The following is a 14,339-nucleotide window of genomic DNA, read 5'->3' as shown; positions in this document are numbered from 1 at the left end:
TTGTAATATATTAAAACTTGAGGGATTAATAATAATTTTTTAAAATAAAGTATCGCTACATTATCGATCCAACCGATCGATTGGACTGGTTGACCCATGACCCAGCAATAACAGGTTACCCTCCGATCTGGATTTAAAACAATATGAATACTTGTTCATTTTGAAAATACAATTGAAACTCTCATGTGCTCAGCCTTTTTCGTAGTGAGATGATTTTAAAATACGATCGTAACTCTCATTTTTTACATACTGTTGTCACTCTCATTTTTTACATACTGTTATCATATTTTGTTTAAATTTGAAGGAATAAACATTTTTATCCAAATTTGTCAATAATGTTATGGGTCAAACGCTCACTACAAACCCATTTTTTATTTTCTTCTCTTTAGAGTTCATTCCATCATATTTTTGCTTTGAGAAGTTCTACATAATTCCGTTGATTCTGGGAATTCTCCAAAGGATAAAAATTAATAAAGCATGTGGAAAGAAACTGTTTGATCGTAAAAAGCAAGAAAGTGCTAAAAATATCAGTTCACACTTCACAACCAAATTGGTAATATTACTTCAACAAGCCTGAAAATGAACAACGCCTTAGCAATTTTATTCATAACAGAAAACCAGACAAACCCACAGCTTTGGCTTCTTCTTCCTTTTGCATTTCTCCTCCCATTCTATCTTTAGACTTTCTCGGTGTGTAATGAGTGCTCTCCAGTATTGCATATTCTAAGTGAGTTCTTCAGAACCCACTCCACAAAGTTGTAATGCCAAATCCTGCGTGGCCGCGCTTCTTGTCAGTACTTAAAGCTGTGCCTGCTATGTCAATGTGCATCCACTGAACCTTCTCATCTACAAACTGCAAATCATTGTTCTAATATTAGGATCCACTTAGTACCTCTGAGTTCGAAACTAGATCCCTTCCAAACCCTTTATCATCGGGAAACAACCTACTGTTTGTTCTTATTATTTTGAGTAAGATTTTTGAAAATGCTGAGTTGGGTTGTTATTAGAGGTAGGATTAAAATTACACAAACAAAAACACCCCCTATGTTTGTTAATTCAGCTAAACATCCCATACAAAAAATTTAAAATTTGACAAAAACACTCCCTCCCACCCACATTTGTAATTCTGCACACCACCGTCAGAAGGTGGCTGAAACCTACCGTAATGACGCACGACTGGTGGGATTTGACCGATCGTGGCCGATACGGTTTTTTCCAACCAATCCACCATGGATCTGACCGAAAAGGCCAAATCTACGACCAGATCTAGCCAAAGATCTAGCCGTCAATTGCTAATCTTTTACCTAGATCCGGCCTTTTCTAGCCAGATTCACAGTAGATCTACCCAAAAAAAGCTAGATTGGCGCACTATCGACCAAATCCAACTGTAGTGTACCCATTATGACAGATTCCGATCACCTTTCGACGATGGGCTGGAATCTGCAAATGTGGGTGGGTAAAGGTGTTTTGTCAATTTCTAAACTTTTTTTGTAGGGATGTTTAGTTAAATTAACAAACCTAAAGGGTTTGAAATAGTTGAATAATTTATGAGTAATTTTGAAAATGAAAACAAATATGTATTTTGAGTATGATAGATAGGATAAAAGAAAAAGTAAACAAGCAGGCGCAAGATTTTGAGCCTTCTCGCTAAATGGTGACCTTGAGAATCAATCTCCAGCAAGTCTACACCGACTTATTCCCCGATCCAGAGGTTCTTCCCCAACACATTTCTAACTGACAGGAATACATTATGGAAGTGGAGAGTGCGGGACAAAGTAAGAAAATGATATGAGTTCATACGGCCCTAGATTCGTTCAGGGTTTTTTCAATGCAGTTTTATGTATCGTGTGCACCTCTACATCAATTGAATCTCTTAACATGAAACCAACCAAAATATAAATAGATATAATTTAAAGTCATGGTGATAGGCTTTAGAGAACACATACTTAGTGGGAACGAACAATAGCGAAAACGACAGGAGGTAGATTGCCAAATTTCAGTACCTTTTTCAAGAACAAAGCTGCAGTGATAGCACCAGCTGTTCGATTAACACTAGTGTTGAGCATGTCAGCGACTCCTGATTTCATTGTCTCCCATAACTTTCCTCCACGGCATCCTCCAAAGTTTCTCCCACTGACATCAGCAGTTTCAAGAACCTCCTTCGCCAATTCGTCACTGGGAGTAAGACACCTAACAGGAGAAAGATTCATTTTAGAATACATTTAAATTAGTTCACACCCCCGCCCCACCTGAATTGAACTGAACCAATTTATCAAAACTCATTTATATTTTGAGAAACAAAAAAAAAACCATGTTTAGTCATATATCAAAAAGAAAAATGTAACTGAAACACTTATTTACCTGCAACTGCAGGTCCAAGGGCAACTCACACAGGCTCCTGTCAATGTTGCCAGATCAATAATCTGCAGAATGATTGAACTAGTATTAGCACAAAAATTCAAGAAAGCTCGAAAAAGGAACGGTATTTAATTAAAAAAAGAGTAACAATTTGGGAAGAGTATGCATGCATAGCATTCTTGTGAATTTAATAGCATAATGTATATAGAATATAGTATGAGAAATTTCTCAATTTTGCATTACACTTATGCAAATACTTTTAACAACACATCCAAAGGTATAACCGAGTTTTATAGTGATTTAGATGCACTCAATATCTATCAAGAAGATATTAAATCTCTCATCATCACTATGAAAAGCATATGAAAAATATATATCCATATTTCCTCTAATTCAAGAAGCATTGTCATAAAAAGCTTAATGTTCATATAGCAAAGAAAAGTTCCAAGGTATTCTCGGTTCCTCAACAAACCTTTGTTGTGTGATTTAGTTTTACCTTCTCTACACCAAGATTACAAGTATAAACTAAAGCATCGGCAAGTTAAGTCTTCCTTCAGCATCAGTATTGTTGACCTGCAATAGATAGGAAGAAAGCTATTTAATTTATTTTCATGGATGAAAACCTCAAGAATTAATCTATTCTTCTATGAATATCAATGAAAAGGTATAATATAATCCCAAAACCTTGTATGCATTAAATGTACTGCATCCAACACAAGTATAAAGTGTTTATTAAAAAAATTACTGAACTCCAATCTATCTTTGAAATTACAACCACAAACTAAAGGTATACCATAATCCATTAAAAAGAAATCTTACCATTCCTGATACGGTAAAATGTTAAATCATTGGTATATATACTATGGCTGTGCATGAGAAATGAACCATTTTCATGGCTTGGCTATGCCCGGCTCCTTATAATTCTTTCAGCTCATTTTCAGTATAAAACAAACCAATCTTAGCACACCTCCGATCCCAACCAATTAAAGTTAACAGGCATGTCGGGACAATGAGCAAGCCCATGAGACAATAGCTTTTTTTTTTTTTTTTTTTAATTTTATTTTATTGAGACAATCAATTGGATGACACCGGCCACAGGCTTCCGAATTTGGATCCCACCCAAAGTGGTCCTGTTAACGCATCCAATTGCTAGCTCCAGCCAAAGATGATGTGATGCACTGACTGACTTAAACAGGGACCCAACACAACATGCATCGTTAGCGAAGGATTATAAGGCATCAAGCTCAACTTAACTTTCCCAAAATATGAAACAATTCAAGTAAAATGTTAGAGTCTACAAAATGTATCTCACATAAACATAGCATGTTTTATTGAATGAAAAGCCTATCATGAGTAAAACAACCGATTTCTTATTATTATTAAATATCACGGATATGTACCTCAATTGTCTTTCCATTTGAAGCTGTGATAATGTCTCCAGGCCTCATACCTGTTCCGCTTATCATATTCTCACAAGCTGCAATGACGAAATGAATCTGCACGTACAAGACTCTTGAATTGGTGAGAAGGGGGAATACTATTAGAGGACTGGAAAATATGGACAAAGTAAAAAACAACAGACAGCAAGATGGTCAGGATATAATCCTTTCTCTTGTCAATGAAACATGAATGCTCACCTCCACACCGGGAGGTTTATCTGACCAATGGCTTTTGCTGCCCCTAGAACTGCCGCTGAACCTCCCTGTCATTTCATGGTCTCGATTGAACAGCCAGGCCCGGTCTGATGTTGTAGCCGCCACTAATAACATAGAAGACCATATTCAAGAATCCAAAAAGAGAGAGAACAAAAAACAAGTACAACACTCAATAGCATCACCATCAAACCAGGTGAGGCAAAGAGAAAATTCCCCTCGAGCATTAAAAGTATCTGAATATTCATTGCAACGCAGACAAAAATGAGAGAGGGATAAGAAACATATTAGTCGACAAAATGAACTCAATAGGGGACTCCATTCAGAGTCACACGAGGTTATTTTAGTAAAACCCTAGTCCTTTTGCAAGTGGGAATACAATATATTTACTTTAAATACAATCATAATAATCACCTGTCAAAGTCAATCCCTTTCCAACCAAGGCCAACTTGACTTTAGCTGATCCACCAGGAGGTTTGTAGCACAAGTGTATAGAAGCGAGGAGGATTTGCAGAGGCTGCAGCAACACCCAAATAGGACCCCATTTTCAAATCTTTGCATTCTCTTCATCCAAATGGTCGCAGAAAGAACATCACATTGCATGAAGCAATCTTTGAAGCCTCTAGCTAGTGCCACTGCATTAGAGTCATCAAATATGAATAATAATCCATCACCTTTTGCTACACACCAAAACAGCTACGGCCATCAAAATGCCAACTCTTGTTGACAATATAATTGCCATCTTTTAGATTGAACCTATCAAGCATAACATAAATTCATAAAATATCAACTGCAAGGCAGAATTGGAATTATAAATATGCAGCAAGCTTCTACGAACCAGGGTAAGTACATTGGCCGGGGAATTCACAAGCTCTCTTCCGAGAATAACAGCAACAGAACATCTTCAGCATACTTGAGCTTCTTTTCTAGTTCAGGTCCAGTTCCAAGACCAATATGTCCACAGACTTAAGCACAGATATTTTCGACTCAGACTTATACCGAGCATCCTCATGTGTCCCCAGCACAGTTCCTATCATAATTTCAAATATTCAACAAAAACTGAATATCACACTATGTTTTGAAGAAATATACATCCCATATCAATTATAATGCCACAAATTCATAAAAAAAGTACCAGATGCTAATGCTGTAGCAGCCGTAGCTTTGACTCATCCGAGAGACCCTCAGAAGAGGCAAGAACAACAGCAACATTGCTGGCTTGAGAAGCCTTTGCAGCGGCTGCAACAGACTCACCGACTTTTGAAATCGATCGTAGTTGAAGCTGACTGGCCGAGCCCAATCAAGCCTACCCTTTTGGAGCCGAGGCCTGAAGTCTTAAAACTGTTGACTGGCCAGCTTTTCCAGTGATTCCTCCTCAGAAGAAGCTTCAGATAAAAGACCACCTAATTGGGAATCTAGCTTCTGCAAAATCGGGTTTTTGAACTTCGAATTATCGTCCTTCGCCATGCCTCTCTGTGACACCCACGCAAGAATGTCCCCTTTCCATCCACCACATCAATCTCTTTGCAGTAAAGAGATCTTCAAAACATTACCAAAAAACAGTTCAGCATTCCAAATCACATCAACATACAAATCAATCATCACCGATAATATCCATTCAAATCCAAAACATTAAAACATAACCAAAAAACATGATAAAATAGATACAATATACTGCAATAAATCAAGTGACAAGTTAAAAAACCTTAAAACCTAACAAACAAAAGCATAAATTTCAATGATTTTAACCTAATAATCAATCTAAACCTCCACCATTATCATCAGATCAACATTATTCAGTGTGACCAAACAACATAAATTTCCTTCCTTTAACAAACTTCGCGATCAAGATTCTCCCTTTGAACCCACAAAAGTTTATGAACAAAACAACAAACCCAAAAACAAAATAGAGACAAAGAGGTACCTTAGGGGGCTCGATTTGAGCGGGCTGAGTGAGGCCAAGAGTGGCACGAGAAATGGAGTGAGCCCATGAACTTGCCTTCTCGTCTACCAGAAGAGTAAAAACAAATGGATCCTCGTCCTTGAGATGCAACTCCAAAAGAGACGACTCTAAAACCAAAACCACGAACAGCAACGATCTAACTGGTCCTAGTTTCGAGAAAAACAAGGAAGAAAAGAACGAAGAGCTTTAAGAGAAGAAGAAGAAGAAGAAGATAAAGAAGTGGCTAATGATAAAACAATGGCTGCCATTAGAGTATTATATACACAGGAAAAGAAATAGTATAGTTAATAGCTCAGTGACAAACTGACTCAGTAAAGTGATTGCGTTGTTTACGTCGCGGCACCTGTAGCAAATTAGCAATTATCTCGACATGTGTCGACTGTCGAGTCCGGGTTGAGCCGAGGGGCTTCGTATATTGGGACTCTTATCTTTAACGTTTAGCATAAAACGATGTATATACTTGCAAACCTCAGTGTTTTGTTTAATAAATATATCAATTTATCTGTGTATCAATGTTATGTAAAAGTATATCACGTTATTTATTATTATTGTATAATATATAATTTATAAAAAAAGTGTCTCTAGGTTGTAAGGGTTTCTTTATGCTGTAAAGTGACATCTGTTGTTTCGTAATCAATGTGAGAGTTTGACATCAACATTTCCTTAAACATGTTGTTATTTTCTTAATTATAAGATATGACATCAATATTTCTTTAAACATGTCTTTATTTTCTTAATTATAAGATAATACCATAAGTGATAAGATAAAGTTGGAGGCCAATTTCAAAACTAAATAAAATTTTAAATTTTTTATACATTGACAAATGACAATAACACTCAATTGTAGGCTTAATTCATTACATACTGTATTAGATAAAGTAAAAGTTACATGGTAAGCCAACTCAATACGTTATAATTTATCAGGTAAATCCTATTGCAAACTGATAAATTGTGAAGGAATGCACACCTTAACTGAGGTTGCCCAATGAACCCATTTGGTAGTTGATTTTATTTCTCTGTTTTGGAAAGTCCGAGGATCTCGGATTTCCTATTCTGGGTTCTTACGCTCCTAAGGTTGCCTCTTCACGCTGCATGGCCCCTCTGGCCTTGCCGTCGACGAGGAACGTCGTACTTGGTGTCTTTGAATACTTCTTATGCCCAGGCGGTTTCTAAACAGGCAGAGAATGCATCGTTCAAGTTACCAATGCGTTTTTCGGTAGATATTGATGGGGAGTTGGGCTTTGTATTCTTGGAACCGAGATGGTGAAGGTTGCGGAAGATTTGAAGTTTGCCTTGGTGATGAATTCATGAGAGTTAGGCCTTCCATAGACAAGTTACGTCTGCATGTGGTGAAAAACTGGGGTCTGTTAGAGATTCTACAAATCAGTTTCATGGATGACTATCATATTTTGATACGCATGAAAATGAACGTGACTTGTTCATGGTTGGACACGTGAAGGAAGATCTATGGAGGGGAATTCCTTTCGGCTTTCAAATGGACCAGATATTTTAATCTTAAGAAGGAGTCTCCTTTGGCTCCTCAGTAGATTTTCTACCAGGATTGCCTGCACTGGTGTAGAAGGGATTGTCTTCAAATTCTAGCAACTCTGGGCCGTTTCCTTGGCACTGACATGCTACATTGAATAAACGAGGCTCGGGTGCACGATTGTGCATAGAATGAATCTTTGAGGAACCTATCAAAGGGTTTCCTATTGTCGTTTCAGCAAATAGAAGTATATGGCAAGAAGTCAGGTATGAAAAACCTGGTTTTTATTGCACTAGTGCTGTGACAAGGCATACGAATGTAGTTTGTCGGATAGGGGAGACTAGGTGGAGGCAGGAGGGGAAACAACTAATCAAACTTTGATCAAGAACCAGCAAGTATGGAAAGAAAAAGAAGGTGAGAAAGAAAAAACAGTGAGAATGAGGGGGAGATAGAGCATGTTGTGGACGGTGTTAATGCAGAAAATCTAGTGCAACTAGACAAACTAGTCAGGACGAATTACCAGTGATTGACATACTGTACTGGTTGCGGATGGGATTGTGAAGAATCATGGTAAAGACATGCCATGATACAGCTCCAGAGTATATGGCACTTGTTATTGCCCAAACAACTCTGCCACAGGAACAATCGGTGGATAGGTTGTGCTGTTAACTAGTGACCAGAAAAGATTCGTTTCTATGCGGGAAAGAGAAGTCGAGCGTAGTGAAGTGCAGTTATGTTGGTAGTCCTACGGTGGTTTTGGCTGTTAGAGAATGTTTCTGAACTGAGGTTCGTACAAGGGGGCCACACAGATCTAATCTCCGAACTTCTAGAGTTGGAATATACATCAACGAGATCTATAAATGATGTTGCCGTGAGGGAGGACCAACATGTGTCACTTTTAGATTCGGAGGATGAAATGTTCCGAGCTCATTGGCTAGCCAACCTAGTCCAAGATGACTCAAGAAAACACACAGTGAGACAATCCCAACAGTTTTATCCTGACCTTCTAAACTCATTATAATTGATAATTTTGGTTTGGGATTTGCGAGGGTTAGGTATTCCCGTAATCAGTTAAAAGTTGAGTAAAGAGTTTGGTGTGTTCATTGTTGGGATTTTGGAACCTTTTGCTGAGGATGATAAAATGACTCGTCTGGCCCTATTTGATGGGGTTATTGAATTTTTGTAGTAATGCGGCTTTTGATGGTAAAATTTGGATTTTCTAGAGTGATGATTGTGATTAGGAGGTGTCATCTATGACTAACCAATTAATTTGAGGATTTTTCGGTTTGGTGAAAGAAGCTTTACATTTCTTTTATCTATCTAAGCGCAATAGATAAGAACGTAAATTTATGGCAAAGCTTGGAGTTGGTAGATTCTAATGAATCTCCATGGCTTGTGTTAAGGGACTTCAATTATTCGGGAAGATAGTGAAAGAGTTGGTGGTCATCCAAGCCTATTACGTCAATGAAGATTTTAATAATTGTATTGATCATTGTGGTTTATTGGATCTTTTAGTTATGGGACGGCGACTATCGTGGTGTAATGGCCATGAGGGCATACTCGTAACTGGGCACGTCTTGATAGAGCGCTGATTATATCCATTTTGCCAACATATTTCCTTCAACTTTCTTCGAGTACCTTATCGGAAGACTTCGGATCATTGTCCTATGCTCATTCATTTCCAAAAACAACAGGTAAGCTTCGGCCCTCATACTTTTCATTTTCAAAATATGTGGGTTTCCCATGCAGATTTTATGAGATGTGTTGAGAAGTTTGGAAGGAACCTACTACTTCTGTGGTCTTCTTCAGTTGGCGGAAAAATTGAAGAAAACGAAGCTTGCGTTACGAGCTTGGAATAAACAGGTTTTGGGCATGTTGGGCAGACTATTAAAGAATTGGAAGAGAGATTAGAGGTTTTAAAGAGCCGTTACAAGGTGGATATGAAAAGAGTGAATGTGATTTCTTGGTTACAAAACTTGAACTGGATACTTGGGAACAATGTGAAGAACTTCGGCTTCTCAATTGGAAAAAAAGAAATGGCTTTCAGAAGGTGATCAAATACAAATTCTTTCATGTTGTTGTTAACCAACGGAGAAAATCTAAAGTCATTTCTAACACAAGGCTAGAGAATGTATGATTTTGAATTCGTCGGAACAGGTTCTCAAGGAGCCTTAAATTATTTTCAAGACTATCTTTCAAATCCTCCTATTTTTGAACAGGTGGATCTTACTTCCTTATTCAAATTCTATATCTGAGGAAATAATGTGGCTCTTGCTTTAGCCCCGACCGAGGTAGAGATTTTGGCTGCTTTGAAATCTATCCGAGAGAGAGCTCACCTGGCCGGATGGTTTTGGTTCGGGTTTCTATCTAAGCTTTGGGATCTGATCAAAGAGGATGTTATCGATGCTGCCAAGGATTTCTTTTTGGGTACTACTTTCCTAGATTTATACAGCATCTTATTTGGTGTTGATTCCAAAGGTGGAGGAGCCCAAGAGTTTTGACAAGTTTCGCCCGATTAGCCTTTGTTCTGTTGTTTACAGATTTCTCAAAGGTTCTAGTGCAAAGGATGACCCTTTTTTTATCACAGTTGATTTCTCATGAACAAGGCGTTTTTATTCCCGATCGCAGCTTTTTGAAAATATTACTCTGGCACAGGAATTGTTCATCTCTGAATAAGAAAATTAAGGGCGGAAACATTATGGTGAAGATTGATATGGCCAAAGCCTGATCGTGTCAACTGGCATTTTTGTTAGTGTGCTAACATCCTTTGGTTTTTCTTCTCAGGTTTGTAATCTTGTTAGGGAATGTGTCACTTCCCCTTGGTTCTTATATAATGAATAGGACTTCCAAGGGTTTCTTTCAACCAGCTCGGGGTCTAAGACAGGTGATCCACTTTCTCCATGTTTTTTTATTATTATGAGAGGTACTGTCTAGATTGCTTTGCAAGAATTTTGAGGGGTCGTATTGGCTGTTTTTCACATCCAGTGGGTGTGCCTTTGGTATCGCACTTCTTTATGTTTGATCTTTTAGTTTTTGTGAACGGTGGTACGTTTGTTCAACGTCTTCTAAGTACTTTGGATGTTATGAAAAGTGGTCAGGGCAGCTTATCATAAGGAAAAATCGACCTTCTTTTTCAAATTCCATTACACTTGCTCGACAACGTATCTCATGAGATCGACAGTTTTGTGAAAGGCAAGTTTCCAGTCACCTATTTGGGTGTCCCTTTGTTTCTGGTTGTCTCACATCTAGACATTGGAACCACTCATAGAGAGTTAGGAGGAAAATTGCTCGTTGTAATTAAAGCTTCTTTCTCAAGGTGGTAGCTTACACTCATGAAACATGTTTTAGCATGTATGTCAACACATCTCTTGGCAGTTTTAAATGTGCCAATGAAGGTTTTCAGTCGACAAACTCTTTGCTGTCGACATTTTTTGGGGTGATTTGAATGGGAAACCAAGAATGAATGGTGTGCTTGGGATAGGATATGCAAACCGTACAAGAAGGGGACTTGGCATCTGAATTTCCATGAAGTACAGAGGTCACTACAGATGAAATTTGCTTGGAGATTGGTAACTGGTGATAATCTTTGGACCAAGTTTTTCCGTGCGAAATTGTGAAACACGACCACATTTTCTTTGCTGAGACTAGAAGAAATGCTTCCCGTTTCTGAGTCTATTATGAATGTGCTCTTGATATGCCGAAAATGTGATTGTAAAGTTGAGAGAGGGCACTCTTCTTTTTGGTTTGATCGGTGGTTGGCGAGTGGGCCTTTATGTGCTAGTAGAGATTCAGGGATTCTCAGATCACAATTAAAGATGTATGGGTTGATGGTTCCTGGAGAGAATTATTGGTGGAACTGGTCAGTTTAGACAAAACAGAGGATATTATGAACGGCGTGGTGGCTGGTAAGGTGGAACTGATATTATCATTTGGAAACTAGTATTAAGGAGATTTTACATCGGCTTCTGGCGTGGGATCTAATCCGTGTGAAAGGCACTGAGCATCTGGGCATGGACTGGATTTGGCATCACCTTCTACACGAAGAAATTTATGTGTGTTGTGGAAAGCCCGTTTTAATGGGCTAAGAGTGGATTCTTGGGTGCAATCGCTTGGATCCCGTTGGCATCTCGGTGTAATTGTTGCATCATGGCCACACAGAAAGCTTAAATCATGTGCTTTGTAATGGAGTATTGCTGCAGAGGTGTGGAGACAGCAGCCATCACGCTGGGTATTAATAATGTCTATGGTCTTTCTTGGTGGTCAACTGTGATGTAGTGGTTTCCTGTTCCAAAGTCGAGTCACAGAGGGGTTTTTCTCGGTCTCTCCCTCTATCATTACCTGGCGTCCTTGGATGCGTCGTTGCAAGCTCCACATGGAGAACTCAGCTAAATTGGCGAATAATGTTTGGTTGGTAGTGAAAGTACGGATACGTAAAATTTCCTCTCTTATGGTACAGTGGCCTATCTCTACTAGGATGAGGTTATTCTTCGGGCTCTTGAAGTGCCTTATGTTGATAGAGCAAGGGCTATTCCGAAACCGGTTTATTGGAGGAAACCTACCGAAGGTGTATTAATTGAATGTAAATGGATGTTGCCGTGGCAACCCGGCAGTTGTGGGGAGGAGGGGTCATTCGAGATGTTGAGTATTTTCAAAGGACTTTCTCTTCTTCTTTCGGGCATGGCACAAATATGAGGCTGAATTGAGGCGTTACTAGCTGGTATTTCTTTGTGTAAAGCTGGGTTTAATCAGATAAATATTGAGAGTGACTCCACTTTGATTGTATCTTGGTTTAGTCAAAGTGCACGGCTTGGTACTTATGGGCTATTGTGATCTTTTGATACTGTTAAGAGATGTACATTTCACCATTAACATCAATTACGTGAAGGAATAGCGCAGCAGTTTCCGTGCTAGACGGGGCGAGGAGGGTAATATAATACTTTTTTGGATTTTAATTCTTTGCCTTTAAGTTGAAAGGCATTTTTCGGTTGGATAAGGCGGGTTTGCCTCAGTTTAGATGGTAACTTGACTTTTTGGGTTTTCTTTAGTTTAGGCTTGTTTGTTTGTTTTGTTCTTTTTCTTTATAATTTTGATATTTGGGATGGTTTTATTGAATTTTTGTAAATCCTAGGTTCCCGCTTCTTACCATGGTTTTTCCTCCCCACAAGTGAAGCCTATTAATAAAATTGGGAGGAACACTCATGGACAGGTGACTTCTTCTCTTCTCTCAAAAAAAAAAAAAATTGGTAAGCCAACCCAATTTCCAAACTTCAAACCAAATACAAATTAATTTGAGATCGTGGGTGGAATTCTAATAAGGTTTAGGTTTGGCAACGTGAATACCAATTATTGAGTTTAATTATATTAAAATATAACTTATCTAAGTTCACACATAGGTAATATTCTAAGAGTATTTGTCTGAGCTTATATTTTTGCAAATTAGTTTATAAGTTTTAAAATTAAACTGACGCTGTTGTTTTAACTTTTTTAGGTTTATAAGCAAAATAATAGTAAATAATAATATAGTTGAGGAAATATACTTTTTTTTGTTTTTTTTTACATATCATATACATTGAAAAGAGTTGTAGACATATATATAAACAAAAGACAAATCTATTTATAAACAAAAGACAGCTTTATTTATAAACAAACTACAATCTTTATTAACAACATCCGCTCAAATCTCTATTTATAAACAAAAGGGAAAAATTCTTCATCATGGTGCAGGGGGGGTGAGGTTGACTAGAGGATGAGGAGGCTGTTGAGAAGTTTTTCATCATGTTGAAAATCTCTGTCATGCAGCCTCCAATGATGTCAACTGTTTCTTCAATTCTTGATGCAACGTGTTGAAATCACTTTGCAGTCTTGCATTTGCCTCTCAGTCGTGAAAAACGCTCTTCTTGAAACTTTTCCATCCTCCAAATCTGCTTTCCATTTCCTGTAAAGTATGAGAACCCATATCTTATACATTCTCAGATGGTCCAGGTTCAGTACCTATTCTTCTTCTTTTGCGCACATAACTTGTCCTTCATAACCCCTACTTGAATACTACACCTTCTTGAACCGTTGCATCTCCCTCGTTTCATCCCTAATAAGATACCATTCCTGCCACATTCTTTTAATCAAACCCATTCTATTCAATGTTACATCCCCTAACACATTACCTGTAAAAACGTAATCTTATTTTTTGCATCATCAGGGGTGATCTCAATATTCACTTTTTACATAAACGTAACCAGCATCCCCCAATATATTTCTCCTTCTCTGCAGGGATCTCTCCCAACTTCTTAATCAATAACTTGCTGCATTAACTTGCCTCCCTGCTACTGCTGCTTCCATGAACAATAAATCCTTAACCGTCACATTCCATTTGTCTCTTTCCACCATAAATGTGAAAATCAAGTATCTGTGAAATACTCTCATAGCAAGATTCTGTAACTTTGTAGATTTACACCTATGTGAAGGTAAGTCCCTATTCCGGAAACATCAATCCAAGCTTGTTTGGAATCCCAGTTTCTAGGTCATTTTCCAAACCTTCACAATCAAATCCTATCCAGGTTGCTAAATCTTGGGGTGTCACTACAAAGTTCTGATTCTTTAATTTAAAGAACATTGTATACGCCTGAACTCATCAGTGTCTGTCTCTAAAACTTCCAAACTACCAAAAAACTAATATCAAATGCCTATATCCATCATATCTTATACTGACTAAACGGTCCCATTTCAATGATTAATCCAACCTTGTTTCATCACCTAAACCTAAACTTGTTAGAAGTCCTAAATCCAAACTTCTTCCAAGGCAAATTCTCTTTTGACACGTCCTCGTATTGTTTTTTATGTCGCCAGTCTCGAAATTGAAGTGCAGATGAGGATGTGCCTTCCT

At 38.1% G+C, this 14,339-nt stretch overlaps 1 pseudogene; it reads right to left on the bottom strand.

Annotated features, from left to right (window-relative positions):
• Positions 1 to 400: 400 nt before the first annotated feature.
• Positions 401 to 5,498, bottom strand: LOC116132769 (annotated as a pseudogene).
• Positions 5,499 to 14,339: the final 8,841 nt, after the last annotated feature.

This window comes from Pistacia vera, unplaced genomic scaffold (genome assembly GCF_008641045.1).
Source record: "Pistacia vera cultivar Batoury unplaced genomic scaffold, PisVer_v2 Contig260, whole genome shotgun sequence".
NCBI lineage: Eukaryota > Viridiplantae > Streptophyta > Magnoliopsida > Sapindales > Anacardiaceae > Pistacia > Pistacia vera.
The sequence above is the reverse complement of the archived record's forward strand: the minus strand, read 5'-3'. Positions and strand labels throughout refer to the sequence as shown.